At 30.3% G+C, this 16825-nt stretch overlaps 1 protein-coding gene and 1 long non-coding RNA gene across 3 annotated transcripts in view; one reads left to right on the top strand and one right to left on the bottom strand.

Moving 5' to 3' along the window:
- LOC126743436 (protein prickle-like) overlaps window positions 1-16825 on the top strand; it is a 444925-nt gene that overhangs the window by 209315 nt on the left and 218785 nt on the right. The gene's annotated exons all lie outside the window — the stretch shown is intronic.
- The window catches only part of LOC126743442 (uncharacterized), a 28417-nt gene continuing 25539 nt past the window's right edge, over window positions 13948-16825 (bottom strand). Inside the window, exons 3-4 of the long non-coding RNA XR_007662874.1 lie at window positions 14594-14733; window positions 13948-14087 (exon numbers count right to left, since the gene is read on the bottom strand). This is a non-coding gene — a long non-coding RNA (uncharacterized LOC126743442). The remainder of the gene's footprint in view (window positions 14088-14593; window positions 14734-16825) is intronic.

Here is a 16825-nt window from a genome sequence, read left to right on the forward strand (position 1 = left end):
GAAAAGTCAGGATAAAATTAATAAAACCTATAAATTCCAAAGTTCCATTGAATTAGTTTATCAGTCGCCCTTAAATCCCTTACTCTGTATCATACTTTTTTTTAGTAGAAGTAATAGAAGAACAAACCGAGGATATATCCAGACAAATTAATGTTTTTTTTGAGTTTTGACACCTATTTAAATTTTTTTCTTTCACTATAATGCAATCCCTTAATTAAATAAAGATATTAAGAAAAATATTCCGCTTCCTCAGTTTATTGGAATTTCGTAAGAAATATCTTAGGATTGATTGACTTTTCCATCCAAAGAGTATTTTTTCTCTCTGGCTCATTTTTATACAACATAGAGCCTATTCTTCAGAAAGCACTCTTAAGAGATCAAAAAAATTACACACTCAGATATTAAACAAAAAGTATACAAACACGGATCACTTTAAAGACTACAAATCTGAAACCATTTGTTCACTTCTTTCTTGAGATTTTGTAGCACACTGTTTTCTTAAAACTCAATGTTTCTTTTTGAAGGCTTAAAATTTTAAGAACCAATCAAAAATTGCTTAACCTGAAATACTAAAGGCTTGTGTACACGTGTTCTTAATATTCTTGCTAAATCTCAATAGCCAATTTTAGTAATATACAAAAGTGCACCGAAGATTATTGAGTTATGCACTATTAGGGATATTAAATTATGCATATTCTAAAAAAAGATTTGAATTAAAGATGGTTCAAATAGTTTTAATACATTTTAGTGATGAAGCAAGCAAAATACGTACAATTACTGAAAATTATATTAATTAATTAGATAGTTAAATAAAAAAGTAAAATAGTTGATAAGCAGAGGTAAAAACAAAAAAATACAAAAGGCAGAAAAGACAAAATGAACAAAAGCTATATAAACTTCAAAAGTCCATTAAAAATAATTTGGTTTTGCTCTATATCGTAAATATTTAACTTTTTGTTATTGATTTTTTATATTAGTAAAAATTATAACAAATTCTGACACGTTTAAATTTCAAAAAAAGAGAAAAATTTGAGTCCCAATGCAACTAACAAGTAAAAAATAGTTTTTAAATCATAAAAAGAGTGTGTTGATAATAAATAAAAATAGTTGCCTAAAACTCCTAGAATTGCAAAGTATGTAAAATTAAGTTTCTGGAATAAAAGTCAAAAGCCATATATAAATATATATAGAAGAATGATATATTTTTTTAGTAATAAGACACATCATACACGGTATATTTTGTTTAGGCAACCTCAATGAAAGAAACTAATAATAATTAATACTCATTAATACTTAAAGAAGTCTATTTCTTATTTGTTATAATTTTGCTTATATATTCTTCTACTTATTTGTAATTTTCTATTTTATAACATAATTTTTATGGAACATGATTCTTATACAAATATTGATTTAATGAATGCATTTTAATTCTTAATATTTATTATTAAGTCTTTTCGCTCAAATTTTGGTCAAAAAAGTATGATAAATTTTATATAAAAAAATAACAATACATACAATTACGGAAAATTTCAGAAAAATAAATTTAATATAACTAAATTAGGCGATAAAATAAAAAAATTGACGAAGAGGTACAATTTTTTTTAAGAATCAGCATGCAGTAAAGATAAGATTAATAAATGAATGATTAAGTGAAATTTTTAATTGTTGTTATAACTATAATATTTATAAAAAAATATACAAAATTGCTGAAAATTAATCAAATAATTAAGAATTAGTTAAAAAATAATAGTAATAACAATAATAGTATTAATTATAATAGTAAACGGATCCTATTTACATATTTAAAACACTATAGATAAAGATAAATTAAATTTGGTAGGAAGGTCTAGATTAAATCTAACACTATGACCATCTATTGAAAATAAAGAAACAAAAATAAAATTACGAAGAGAAAAGAATTAAACTTAACCTCATAACGAATTATTAATATCAGAAATACAGGCATTAATAGTGCGAGACTCTTTTAATTTAATTTAATAAGAAAGAATATGTGGTATGAAAAGAAAGAAAATATTAAAAAAGAAAAGAACAAAACAAAAATATTGTACAAGTAAATAACTTTGGAGCTGTTGATTTCTATCAACACTCTTATCAAACTATTCTTCTGAACACAGGCCAAGATTAGTTAAAAGAGCATTGAAATAATTTGATGCACTATAGCTGAATGCATAAAGAAAAGTTTATACTTTGTTATCATAAACTTAGCACAATGGCGAGTATATCAATCATGCACATCAAAGCCCCTAATAAGCTTTTTTAAAATATATCTTGTTTGTTCATTTTTAATTAATATATAAACAACAGTATTTACACGTTGCTTACATTTTTTTATTTTATCCATTCAGAGTCATTATAGAATTCAGAGACCAAATTTACGTAGACCATAACAAAATATTAAGCAGTTTTTCTACAGTCTCTAGACTAACTCTATCCTCTACCAAAAGAGTATATTACAATAAAACAAAAATAAAAATGAAACAATCACATAATATTAATTTAATTCTAGTTGATAAGAAGAAAAAGTGTTCTTAATTTTATGAAATTCTTTTAGAAATACATGTTTTTTAAACCTTAATATCCTTATCAAAATAAAAACTTAAGCTTTTGTAAGAACTCGAAAAATAATCCTGGCAGTATTTATAATAAAGTTAAGAGAATTTGATAGGTTCTTTGAAAAAATTCGAAATACAAAAAAAATTATTTATTCGGACCTAAAATATCAAATAGTACGACAATAACATCCTATATTACTTAAAAATCATCATTAGATATACGTGATTCAGCTATGTGGACTTTTTGATAGTCAAAACAATAATAAAGCAATGATCTCCGGATAAAGCATATTGATGATCAGTTATATAAGCTAGAGAGGTCAAAGCATACTTTCCTAGGATATGAATAGAACCCACCTTCTGTTATCTATTAAATAAATAGCCCCTTAATAATTTTAAATCATGCTGTACAAAACCAAAGTATTAGTTTTAGGTATAACAGTTCATGTTCTACAGTATCAAACGCGTTGCTGCAATCAAAAAGCAGCGGGCACGTCTGTTTATTTTAATCTCAGAATGTTATATCATCAGTCGATGACGAGGGCCGTAGTAGTACTATACAGAAATTTAAAGCCTGATTGAACTTATAAAGAAATGAAATGGACTAATAGGTCTAAATACAAAAATTTCCATGGGAAAATTTATTTTCTTAACAAACACAACGCTCGCAATTTTCCACTGTTTTGCAAACTTATGAGTAGAAAGACAATTATTAATGATAAAAGTTATTTGAAGTAATAAATGTGATAGGAGCAAGTCTATATATTTACGTCTAAGAACATCAGCGTCAGAATTTCTTTTAAATTTATGGTAAAACTCAAGATGCCTATCCACATTGCCAAATAAGTTATTTTTATAATTCTTCACAACTGGATCATTTAGGAAATGCTACGACAAAAAATGCACTATCTGCAAAATAGTTGCTAAAACTATTGTGACGATTCATGTACTTATTTATTGAATTAACAATTTGAATTAAAATTACAATTTTCAGGCTACTTTAAAAAAAATATACATATAGCACTATTAAATTATAGGACCAAATATGAAGCTTAGATACTAAGATAAAAAAATAAAAAAATGAATTACACTTTTAGACAAATATAGTTACCTAAACCTAAAATAATAAATTTTTATTAATAGGTACTCATTGCAACTTGGATTTTAATTTGCTGAGGGACACACTAAATATATCAAGTTTTGATCGATTTGTATGTGACATTCTATTCTAAGTTTTATTTTATATAAGATTAACCACTGAAGCATAAATGTTTATACACATATAACATATCTGGTGATACAACAGTGTTGTTAATATGTGTGTATATAAAAATTACATGAAAGTTAAACTGTTGTTTTTTCAATGTTTCAAGCAAAACTGACAAGTCTCTGTAACTAATATGTCCCTTAGGGATAAAGACATTAAAAAGCAAAAACTTTTTGAATACACTCATCTTTTTCTATGTAGGTCAAATAATAAGGGGACCAAACAAAAGTGCAGTTTTCTAATAGTGATCTTACTAAACTGTTGTATAAAAGTTTTAAAGTATAGATGTTAGTAAAGTCTCTATTATGTCTTTTTAAGAGGTTAAGTATTTTATATGCTTTGTTAGAGCAATACACAATGTCACAATTAAAACATATCTTTGAATCAAAATAGACTTTAAAGTCTCTGACTCATATTGGTGTTCTTTAGAATATATTGATCAATCTTGTAGGAGTTTAACACTGGGTTTTTTTTCTTGAAAATTGGAGATACTGACAATTTTAAAAGTTAGGAAATATATTATTTGCATTGCACTATTAATTAAATCTGTTAATGTCATTTTGAAAATTTTCTACTGCCTCAGATCTATTTACGGCAATAAAGATCTTAAGGTCTTCAGAGGAAAACATTGTTGTATGTCATTGATGAAAATATTGCAAAATATTTATATACATTTACACCTTCTGGAAATCCAGATGACACATTAAAAGGTGATGACTGATAAGACTTAATCTTAACAAATTTTATCCTATTATCTAAATAGGATTTTATCCATTGTAACATACATCATTTAACACCATATGCCTTAGAGAAGTCAGTGTATATTAAGCAATAAAATACATAAGATTGGTTGCAATACTATTTCATTAAAAGCACTGGTTTCGAGTTAAAATTAACGTATTTTAAAGTTTTCCAAGTATTAGTTTCTAGAGTCAATTTTTACCTAATAATATAAAAAATCCCTTCTTTTGTTATAAATTTATAATATTATCAAATTCCTTAGCCTCGTCTAATCCTCAATAGAATAAAGTCCCAGTTAATATTGGTTTGATTTTTCCTGTATTTGGAAATAGCCTTAACCTAAGATACATCATTCACTTTATATGAGATGTAATCCTGGGGGTAATGGACTTAGTTATAAAGCTAATTTTAAGAGCAACATGCATATCAAAAATATAGGTAATCCTGTCTGTTAAAAATTAAGCCATACAATCAACATTCTCATATAGAACTTATATTTTGCTAAAGTATATTGTTTATAAAGTTTAATGCTGGTTTTTAATAAGTTAAACAATAAATCTGAAAGATTATCTATTAAGGAGATCAGTATAATCCTATTTAGTGCTTTCAAAAGTCCATTAAAAGTAGTCAATTATTTGTTTTTGATTTATATTATAAATATTTAAGTTTTTGTAAATATGTTGTTATTATTTTTGTTTATTTATATAAATTTAAAAAAAAAACAGAAAATTTTAAAGAAAGGATTAAACATTTAAATTAAAAAAAAGGTGAAAAACTTTTCAAACTATACAAAATATGTTGAAGATTTAAAAAACAATATTTATTTTAAAGTCCCTTGAATTGCAAAGTATCCATAATTAAATTCTTAAAATGCAAGTTTATAAATAAATAATAAGACAGAAGGATGATAAAGTAACAAAACACATCATATAAGGGAATTGCATTGGAATATTTTGTTTAGAAGCCTCAGGGAAACAAGCTCGAAATACTTAACCAAAAATTAATAATCTAAAAAAGAACATTTTTTTTTTAAATTAATCAATACCCAATAGCGCCGCCCATGTCAAGAATTTCTTGTAGCCTCATCAAATACACAAGCACACGCACACACATACACACACCACATAGGCCCCTCAAGTCGAGTGACTGACCTTGCTCAAGTTATGAACTTTTTAAAGAGCCGCAAAACCAGTTTCGTTAACGTTACAATGTGACAGAATTATTCATACTAATAAAATTTTTCGTTATTAATTCAATTCACAGGTAACGATGGTGCTTGTCGTAGGAAAAAAATTATACGATTTCAGCTTAAGACGGGATCTTCGAGGTGCCGGGTACCGGTTTTGGTTAGAACTGAGGCGTCTATATGTTTACTATGGAAAATAGTATTTATTGACTTTATTTGCATTTAAATTTAAAAAAAAGACCTCCCAAATCTTACGACTTATTTGTTTTGTCATATTAACCTGTAGCAATGTATAGTGGGTTGCCTAGTGTTCAGCATAACTCCAATACGCTATAGTACCAGTAAAGTGGAGCAACATCATTTTGATTTTACTTCTATTACAAAAGAGATATTGACTGTATTTATTGATATAGCCTAAAGGGGGGCTTGAGGTCAAGCCACTCAAAGCTTATTACAGAGATATTGAAATTAGGCTACCAATGATTGAAGCAAAACCTAATTTGACCTGTCTATTTTCACGATATATACAATTTAGGCATTCTTTTTGTGATAAATCTAGATAGATAGATAGATACTCTTCGTTAGTCTCTTCATTTTTATCTTAATACACCGCTAATAAGCGAATTATAATCTGAGTATATTTGACCTCCTAGATAGGCATTTACTTACTGCTATTTCGCTATCTTTTGTTCATAAGTATGAAGTCGATTGGGTTTGCAGTTACATAATCCGCCTTCTCCTGAGGTGAATTGCAGGTATATAACCTGAACCTCTTTTATGAATAAACCCCTATATCCTATCATTCCTCACCCCAAATTATTTACTTAACCTTTCTAACTGGTAATAGGTTCTCACTAGTTCTACTAATAAACAAAACATAACAAATGGATGGTATAACTGTTAACCTATGTCGAAAGTACTATTCACGTTCGTTTAAAAAACAAAGTACCCAATTAACATAAAAATGCCCAGTCACTATTGTTCGATGCATTAGAATTATAATATAAATGTTGTTTTTGTAAGGCGTGGTTTGGTTTGTAAGTGTCTATATATACTGAGTAATTGGTATCATATTTTTTAAATAGTATTGGAGAGAGAAAAAGCTATTTCTTTTTTATGTCATAATTAATTTCAGACAATTTAATTAGTTTTTAAATTAAATCTAAAGTCTACTTTTTTTATTATTTACTTTATACGTACGATCAGATAATTGCTTTTAATTTTTTTATTTCATTTTTGTAAGGAGAATAAGTAGATTTGACAGAGATAAAAGAAATAAATCCAACATAAGAGTTCTAATTTTTTTTTTAATTTATCTTAAAATCAGTTATATCTATATAGAATTAAACTGATACTGTATACGGTTTTTTGCATTTATTTTAATTTAATAAATATTTTTATTTTTTTCTTAAATTAACTTCCAGGCCTTTTTTTATATTTTTTTTTGTTAATAAATATATATTTTATAATTGTTAATGTTTCATAAAGTCTTAGAATTTTGTAAAAATGTGTATATAAATATAAAAAGTTTAATGCCTAATTTATATAAAAGTATATATTTTGGTTTATTAAAGAACACTGTATAGTTTTTTTTTAGTTCGAGGTCAGAGATTTTTATTTATTTGCAACACATACTAATAATTTATTATTTATAAAATGTATTTATAAAATAACAAAATATATTAAAAAATCTTAAAAAAAAATAAAAAGATAAATATTATAAAAGATGCTACTTGTCAAACGTGGTTTAGCTAATTGTCTTCGTCAGGCTAAGGTAGCCAATATATTTGCTTTGTTTTATTTTTAATACACACTGCCTCTACAAGTCTTATAATTTAAATAATATTTAAAATAATAATACAAAGTGTCTAATACCAATTTTTTAATGTTCTAAATACTTTTCTAAATTTTATTACTAAATTAAATTTTTAAGTTTTTATTAAAGTTTTTTTAAACGAGTTGTATAAGGAACTGGTTTTTCAGATTATACAAATTTGTTCAAAATCATGTGAAATTAAAAAAGAAAAGAAAAAATTAGGCAGCGGTGAAATATTTGCTTATTTTTTAGGCATTTGCGTAATAAAATTTTAAAAGGAAATATATTTTTTATTACAAAATAAGGCGTCAATGGCTTATTCCGCCAAAAGAAAACTCGTAATTATCGTTTGTAATAATAATACTCGTTTAGATTAATAATTTTTTCGGTTAAAACTATTTATCAAATAAAAAATTTATCTTAAATTTTTTACAAGATTAAAACATATTTTTTAAACCACCAACTAAATCCAAAAAAATAAAAACAATAATTTTTTATTTTTTTATAAAATACAAAGTGTTTAAAATATAATATATTCTTAATTTTAAAGACCAAACTAGATAACTTGAATATACAATACGAATTAAATTATACTATAGAGCAAAAAACTACTCAGACAACTAATGACAAAAAAACTGAGTGAATAAAACACCGTTCAACATCCACCTGTACAAGGGTCCCATGCAATAGAGAGCATGAAAGGGAATTGAAAGGGAGTGTAACATATGGTGTCAGAACAGACACACGTTCAACGTAAATTACTAAAGCAAATATTTACGGAAATAATTTATCCCAATTTAGGCGAAGCGACGTGCGGATTTGTCGGCATGTTACCTTTGAAATTGTGCACTTTGGATGGAGCCAACCCCTGCTGTTTAATATTTGAATTTTTCGTATTTTGTTCACATGAGAAGTTTTAAATTGGGCATAACTCAAATGGGTACGACGTGCATTCATTTAAAATTTCACATTTTGGGCGTAATTTTAATGGATAAGATATGCGTTTTTTAATAGAGGTTAAAAAATTAAATTGATAATCTGAACAATAATATTCAGGTTTCTTAGACAAATAGCCATTGTATAATTTCATGAACCCTATTTGAACTAAATTAATTTAACTTAAGTACCGAAGAGTGTATATTTTATTAAATATTGGCTTTAAAATATTACACGGATTTCTTGATTTTATATTATACATAGAAATATATTTTTGGTACTTATGTTATGCATAATCTAAATGGACCCGATGTTTTTTTTTTAATAAAGGTTAAATACTATTTTTTTGTAAATTCATCATAGTCATTTGTAGCTGTATATTCTTTAGTGGATCTTAACTAACTGCACGCTCATTCTTCATCCTTCTCTATCGTGCATCATTTTAGGATAATATTATATTCCAAACTCTCTCAGACCAACGATGTTAACTTTCTATCTCATACGCAGTCTGGTTATAGATGTTCACCCTTCCGGATTTTATTCTCAAAATATTTTGATCACTTGACGGTATGGTTAGAGCTCAGTCACTTTCTTGTTAGTTTTTGGATGGAATTGCTCTATTTTATGTCTTATGTTATCTATTATTATGTGCTTTGTTTGTATGTATGCATCTATAGGTACATTACCGCAAGCCCTCTTCTATTCTACCGTTTTGTCCTATCCTACTAAGAATACTCTTATATACTTTTCTAAATTCGTTAAGTATTTGATGAATCACCCTATTAAATTCACAGCATTTTTCTAATACTTGCCTTATTGTAATATCTGGTCGACAGCAGTTCTGTTTTTACCGATTCCACACCAGTATAGTTAGTAAGAGCACTCATACAAATGTTAACTATTCTTATTTATTCCAACCCCAAGCACTGATTTATCTTAACTTAAAGCACACAAAATGCATAGTTCCTTTCCTTCAAAGTTGTAAGCATAATAATTCATGTCTATCTATTTTTTCTAATATAAGAACTTCTATAATTATGTTATGCATAACTTATATGCATTTGATTGAAATTTTGTTAAAGTACTAGATTATTTATTTTTAATACTAGTTACAACTAAAACTAAAAATGTATATTTTTTTAATAACTTCTTTTATAGCTGATGCCCGTACTGTAAATATAACACAAACCATCCGGGCTTTTAAACTACCAAGTCTATCATTAATTTCTGATCTATTTCAACAGCCCAAGAGGCATAAGATCTACCGCCATCTTATACCGTTAAAATTACTGATGCAGCATCGGCAATTAGTCATCTAAACGCTGAAATACACTTCTAAGGCCTGCAGTTCGTAATCTTTAATTTACCTTATAGATAAAATTTAAGATAACGTTTTTGTGGGAGGTTTAAGAGATCGTAATTTAACAATTACTTCTAAGAACGAGAAAGTAAAATGGCTACAAACGAGTAGTTTGTAAAAATACCATAAATATCCAGGTCGCGCCTCAGTATTTTTCCGCAGAAACAAGTATAAGAACACTTTTTATTTCGTTTAATTGCGACGATTAGCAATTACCAAACAATTAAATTTGTTGTGTAAGTGGCTTAAGTGAAAATTTTCTGCTTTTTCTTAGGTTTTTTACTCAGCGGCCTCTTAAGCCCCTTATTTCCTTATAGTTTGTTAATGGCATTTTTCTGAATCATAAAAAAAGCTTCAATAAGATGGGGATATTTAGTTAAAAAAAAAGTTATTTTACGATCCAAGAGGTAACTTTTAATTAAGTATAATGAGCGGTAAATTCCATTTAAGTAGACCATGCCGAGATATTCCTTTATCCCATGTTTTATATGACCTTTTATATACTAATTTGAAACTTTTTTTAAGTACCACTTTAGTTTTATAGAAGATTTTTCACTTTAACACCGTCTTCCTCAAAATACATAAAACATGAACGACACTCACCTTACATTATCCGCAGTGAATTCACGTCAGATTTATCACGGCGTTTTATTGAAAACAGTCATAAAGTCTCAGTATATGGTCGCCACTTGACCGTATATAAACCGTTGGACCTAAGGGTAGACAGTCGCCTCTAGGGGGAGGCTTTAGCCCCTCATAGGAGCTGTTTACGAGCACAACGATGTCTGGAATTTATGACAGGGTAAAGAGTAATGATGTTTTAGGTTAGACAGAAGAATTTTTTATTAAAAAAAGTTCATATACAGAGTTGGGGTTTATATGATATCGGGATCTGGAAAGAGATTGAATATAGTAAAAATTTTGTTATTGATTTTAGAAAGGATAATATAAACTACTTCAGTAAATGCAGTATAAACTCATGCTGTGCAACAAAACTAATTTAAGAGGAAAAGATATATTTTATTAATGTATCAACTAAATGCACCTGATATAGTTTTTTATAAAGACAGAATTTTTTGCATATTTTTTTGTTACAATTTAAGGAGATTAAGAGATATTAATATGCATTAATAATCCTAAGAATAACTGTAAACTATTGCGGGAGCTTATTGTCTTTTCAAAAAGGTCTGCTTTTATCCCGGAAAGCTTGGGTACTGTCGATGATATAAATCACACAAATACTACGTTAGTTAGCTAAGCTTCGGATCCAGAGATAGGAGATCTCTATCTGCAAAACAGAAAATAGGATATTGACGTACTAGAGTTTTTTGCTCTTTTTTTTAAATAAAAACGGAAGCCACACAGTTGTTCGTATATGATCCTATATATTGTCTATGTACATAGAGACTAAGTGAGCTTATGGCATTGGTTTTTGGAATACTCAAAGGCCTTTGATAAAGTTAATCATGGTTTTCTCTAGGCTCTTCTTGGTTTGAGAGCCAATGCGTTTCAGCCGATTATTAGCTAGATAGGTAGATCACAATTATTTAAGCTTAATTATGTGGATCTGAAGGGCTTGCGTTTTCAGCTGGAGTCGTTCAGGAATCTGTTAAGTTCATATTTCTGCTTCATAGATGAATACATCTATTTTTTAATAATTAAGGTTATAAGATAGTATTTTCTAAATTGATGTTTACTGAAATAAAGATGTAATATCCAGCAAAAGAGGTCGTCTTGTCACAATAATATAGATAATACTTAATATCATTAAAGATAAAACCTGATTCTTAAATATAGAAAAGATTCAATTTTTTAGCATAAGTTTCTTCATTACTTAAGCATGTGGATTCCAGAACTTACACACATAAATTATCTTGATTATATTTGATATATACTGCATAATTTAAATGGGTATTATACACTTTTAACTTTTCTAGCAAAATTTAATCCTAACTTAACTAATTTCATTTATGTATAAATTTGGTTGGTCATAATTAAAAAAAAAATGCGTGACAATAAACCAATTAAACAAATTAAACCGGAGAGATATAAAATAAGAATTCTAAAATCAGTTCTAAATAAAAAATCTGTAAAATTACGGAAAACGTTGAATTTGCTTCGCATTAATTTTCCCGTACCAAAACATAAAGATCTTATAACAAACACATAATTATTATATTTGTTAAATTAAATATTTATTGCATAACTTAAATGGCTGTGATACACTTTTCCTTTTCTAGCAGAAATAGTTTGTTTGGGACCCTTACTTTTTCTTTCTTAATCCAATAAAAAAATGCATACATTACTAATGAGTATGTAGAAAATAAAGGCAAAATCTAGCCTTAAGACTACTCTTATTTAACCATTAAAAATATATAGCATATACATAAATATAATTTTACATACTGACTGATCCTGCTAACCTACAAGGAAAAAGAAAAACACTTATTTTTAGAAACATGGATTAGTATTTTGATAAAAAAAGAGGTATAATGCCAAAGTTAAGTGCTCAAGTTCCTTGCAATGATAAACGGAAGAGGACGTGTAACAAACTCAGAACTAACTAAGTCAAAACCTTGTTTGTTTGAGATTTTTCATTTTCAGGGTATACCCCCCCGTATCGAATTTTTCACCAAAAATTGATTTTTTTCGAATTTGAACTAACTATACCAGCAGCTTCTTCCCATCACCTACAATACGAAAACACCGGGTTATAATGAGTTTCGAGAAAAACTAAGGGAATTATAACACTTTGAAAATGTGAAAAATCGATTTTCTTTAAACCCGAAAATAGCTATAGAAACCCCTATCAGTGGCTTATTCCCATCAAATACATTACGAAAACACCGGGTTATAATGGAATTCGACCAGAACAAGTGGAATTATAGCACTTTGAAAATTCGGAAAAAAGTCAATTTTCGACCCCGTTTTTGAGCCCAAAAATGAGCCACAAAAATGCGAGATCTCAGATAATATGGGAGCTACGACCTTGCAGATAGTCTCGTTGGATTCAAGAGGACGAAACTAAGTCAAAACCGTTGGAATTTTTCCGATAGGGCCCACAGAAGCCGAGATATTGATCTCCAAAGTTTGAGATTTTTCATTTTCAGGGTATACCCCCTCGTATCGAATTTTTCACCAAAAATTGATTTTTTTAGGATTTAAATTAACTATACCAGCGGCTTGTTCCCAACACCTACAATACGAAAATACCGGGTTATAATGAGTTTCAAGAAAAACTAAGGGAATTATAGCACTTTGAAAATGCGAAAAATCGATTTTCTTTAAACCCGAAAATAGCTATAGAAACCCCTATCAGCGGCTTATTCCCATCACCTACATTACGAAAACACCGGGTTATAACGGAATTCGACCAGAACAAGTAGAATTATAGCACTTTGAAAATTGGGAAAAAAGTCAATTTTCGACCCTGTTTTTGAGCCCAAAATTGGGCCACAAAAATGCGAGATCTCAGCTAATACGGGAGCTTCGACCTTGCAGATGATCTCGTTGAACTCAAGAGGACGAAACTAAATCAAAACCGTTGGAATTTTTCCGATAGGGCCCATAGAAGCCGAGATATTGACCTCCAAAGTTTGAGATTTTTCATTTTTAGGGTATACCCCCCCGTATCGAATTTTTCACCAAAAATTGATTTTTTTCGAATTTCAACTAACTATACCAGCGGCTTGATCCCATCACCTACAACACGAAAACACCGGGTTATAATGAGTTTCGAGAAAAACTAAGGGAGTTATGGCACTTTGAAAATGCGAAAAATCGATTTTCTTTAAACTCGAAAATCGCTATAGAAATCCCTATCAGCAGCTTATTCCCATCACCTACATCACGAAAACACCGGATTATAACGAAATTCGACTAGAACAAGTGGAATTATAGCACTTTGAAAATTCGGAAAAAAGTCAATTTTCGACCCCGTTTTTGAGCCCAAAAATGGGCCACAAAAATGCGAGATCTCAGCTAATATGGGAGCTACAACCTTGCGGATGGTCTCGTTGGATTCAGAAGGACGAAACTAAGTCAAAACCGTTGGAATTATCCCGATAGTGCCCATAGAAGCCGAGATATGGACCTCCAAAGTTCGGGATTTTTCATTTTTAGGGTATACCCCCCCGTATCGAATTTTTCACCAAAAATTGATTTTTTTCGAATTTCAACTAACTATACCAGCGGCTTGATCCCATCACCTACAACACGAAAACACCGGGTTATAATGAGTTTCGAGAAAAACTAAGGGAGTTATGGCACTTTGAAAATGCGAAAAATCGATTTTCTTTAAACTCGAAAATCGCTATAGAAATCCCTATCAGCGGCTTATTCCCATCACCTACATCACGAAAACACCGGATTATAACGAAATTCGACTAAAACAAGTGGAATTATAGCACTTTGAAAATTCGGAAAAAAGTCAATTTTCGACCCCGTTTTTGAGCCCAAAAATGGGCTACAAAAATGCGAGATCTCAGCTAATATGGGAGCTACGACCTTGCGGTTGGTCTCGTTGGATTCAGAAGGACGAAACTAAGTCAAAACCGTTGGAATTATCCCGATAGTGCCCATAGAAGCCGAGATATGGACCTCCAAAGTTCGGGATTTTTCATTTTTAGGGTATACCCCCCCGTATCGAATTTTTCACCAAAAATTGATTTTTTTCGAATTTGAAATAACTCTACCAGCGGCTTGATCCCATCACCTACAACACGAAAACACCGGGTTATAATGAGTTTCGAGAAAAACTAAGGGAGTTATGGCACTTTGAAAATGCGAAAAATCGATTTTCTTTAAACTTGAAAATCGCTATAGAAATCCCTATCAGCGGCTTATTCCCATCACCTACATTACGAAAACACCGGATTATAACTGAATTCGACTAGAACTAGTGGAATTATAGCACTTTAAAAATTCGGAAAAAAGTCAATTTTCGACCCCGTTTTTGAGCCCAAAAATGGGCCACAAAAATGCGAGATCTCAGCTAATATGGGAGCTACGACCTTGCGGGTAGTCTCGTTGGATTCAGAAGGACGAAACTAAGTCAAAACCGTTGGAATTATCCCGATAGTGCCCATAGAAGCCGAGATATGGACCTCCAAAGTTCGGGATTTTTCATTTTTAGGGTATACCCCCCCGTATCGAATTTTTCACCAAAAATTGATTTTTTTCGAATTTGAAATAACTCTACCAGCGGCTTGATCCCATCACCTACAACACGAAAACACCGGGTTATAATGAGTTTCGAGAAAAACTAAGGGAGTTATGGCACTTTGAAAATGCGAAAAATCGATTTTCTTTAAACTCGAAAATCGCTATAGAAATCCCTATCAGCGGCTTATTCCCATCACCTACATCACGAAAACACCGGATTATAACGAAATTCGACTAGAACAAGTGGAATTATAGCACTTTGAAAATTCGGAAAAAAGTCAATTTTCGACCCCGTTTTTGAGCCCAAAAGTGGGCCACAAAAATGCGAGATCTCAGCTAATATGGGAGCTACGACCTTGCGGATGGTCTCGTTGGATTCAGAAGGACGAAACTAAGTCAAAACCGTTGGAATTATCCCGATAGTGCCCATAGAAGCCGAGATATGGACCTCCAAAGTTCGGGATTTTTCATTTTTAGGGTATACCCCCCCGTATCGAATTTTTCACCAAAAATTGATTTTTTTCGAATTTGAAATAACTCTACCAGCGGCTTGATCCCATCACCTACAACACGAAAACACCGGGTTATAATGAGTTTCGAGAAAAACTAAGGGAGTTATGGCACTTTGAAAATGCGAAAAATCGATTTTCTTTAAACTCGAAAATCGCAGAAATCCCTATCAGCGGCTTATTCCCATCACCTACATCACGAAAACACCGGATTATAACGAAATTCGACTAGAACAAGTGGAATTATAGCACTTTGAAAATTCGGAAAAAAGTCAATTTTCGACCCCGTTTTTGAGCCCAAAAATGGGCTACAAAAATGCAAGATCTCAGCTAATATGGGAGCTACGACCTTGCGGGTGGTCTCGTTGGATTCAGAAGGACGAAACTAAGTCAAAACCGTTGGAATTATCCCGATAGTGCCCATAGAAGCCGAGATATGGACCTCCAAAGTTCGGGATTTTTCATTTTTAGGGTATACCCCCCCGTATCGAATTTTTCACCAAAAATTGATTTTTTTCGAATTTGAAATAACTCTACCAGCGGCTTGATCCCATCACCTACAACACGAAAACACCGGTTTATAATGAGTTTCGAGAAAAACTAAGGGAGTTATGGCACTTTGAAAATGCGAAAAATCGATTTTCTTTAAACTCGAAAATCGCTATAGAAATCCCTATCAGCGGCTTATTCCCATCACCTACATCACGAAAACACCGGATTATAACGAAATTCGACTAGAACAAGTGGAATTATAGCACTTTAAATATTCGGAAAAAAGTCAATTTTCGACCCCGTTTTTGAGCCCAAAAATGGGCCACAAAAATGCGAGATCTCAGCTAATATGAGAGCTACGACCTTGCGGATGGTCTCGTTGGATTCAGAAGGACGAAACTAAGTCAAAACCGTTGGAATTATCCCGATAGTGCCCATAGAAGCCGAGATATGGACCTCCAAAGTTCGGGATTTTTCATTTTTAGGGTATACCCCGCCGTATCGAATTTTTCACCAAAAATTGATTTTTTTCGAATTTCAACTAACTATACCAGCGGCTTGATCCCATCACCTACAACACGAAAACACCGGGTTATAATGAGTTTCGAGAAAAACTAAGGGAGTTATGGCACTTTGAAAATGCAAAAAATCGATTTTCTTTAAACTCGAAAATCGCTATAGAAATCCCTATCAGCGGCTTATTCCCATCACCTACATCACGAAAACACCGGATTATAACGAAATTCGACTAGAACAAGTGGAATTATAGCACTTTGAAAATT

This window comes from Anthonomus grandis, chromosome 12, assembly GCF_022605725.1.
Source record: "Anthonomus grandis grandis chromosome 12, icAntGran1.3, whole genome shotgun sequence".
Classification (NCBI taxonomy): Eukaryota; Metazoa; Arthropoda; class Insecta; order Coleoptera; family Curculionidae; genus Anthonomus; species Anthonomus grandis.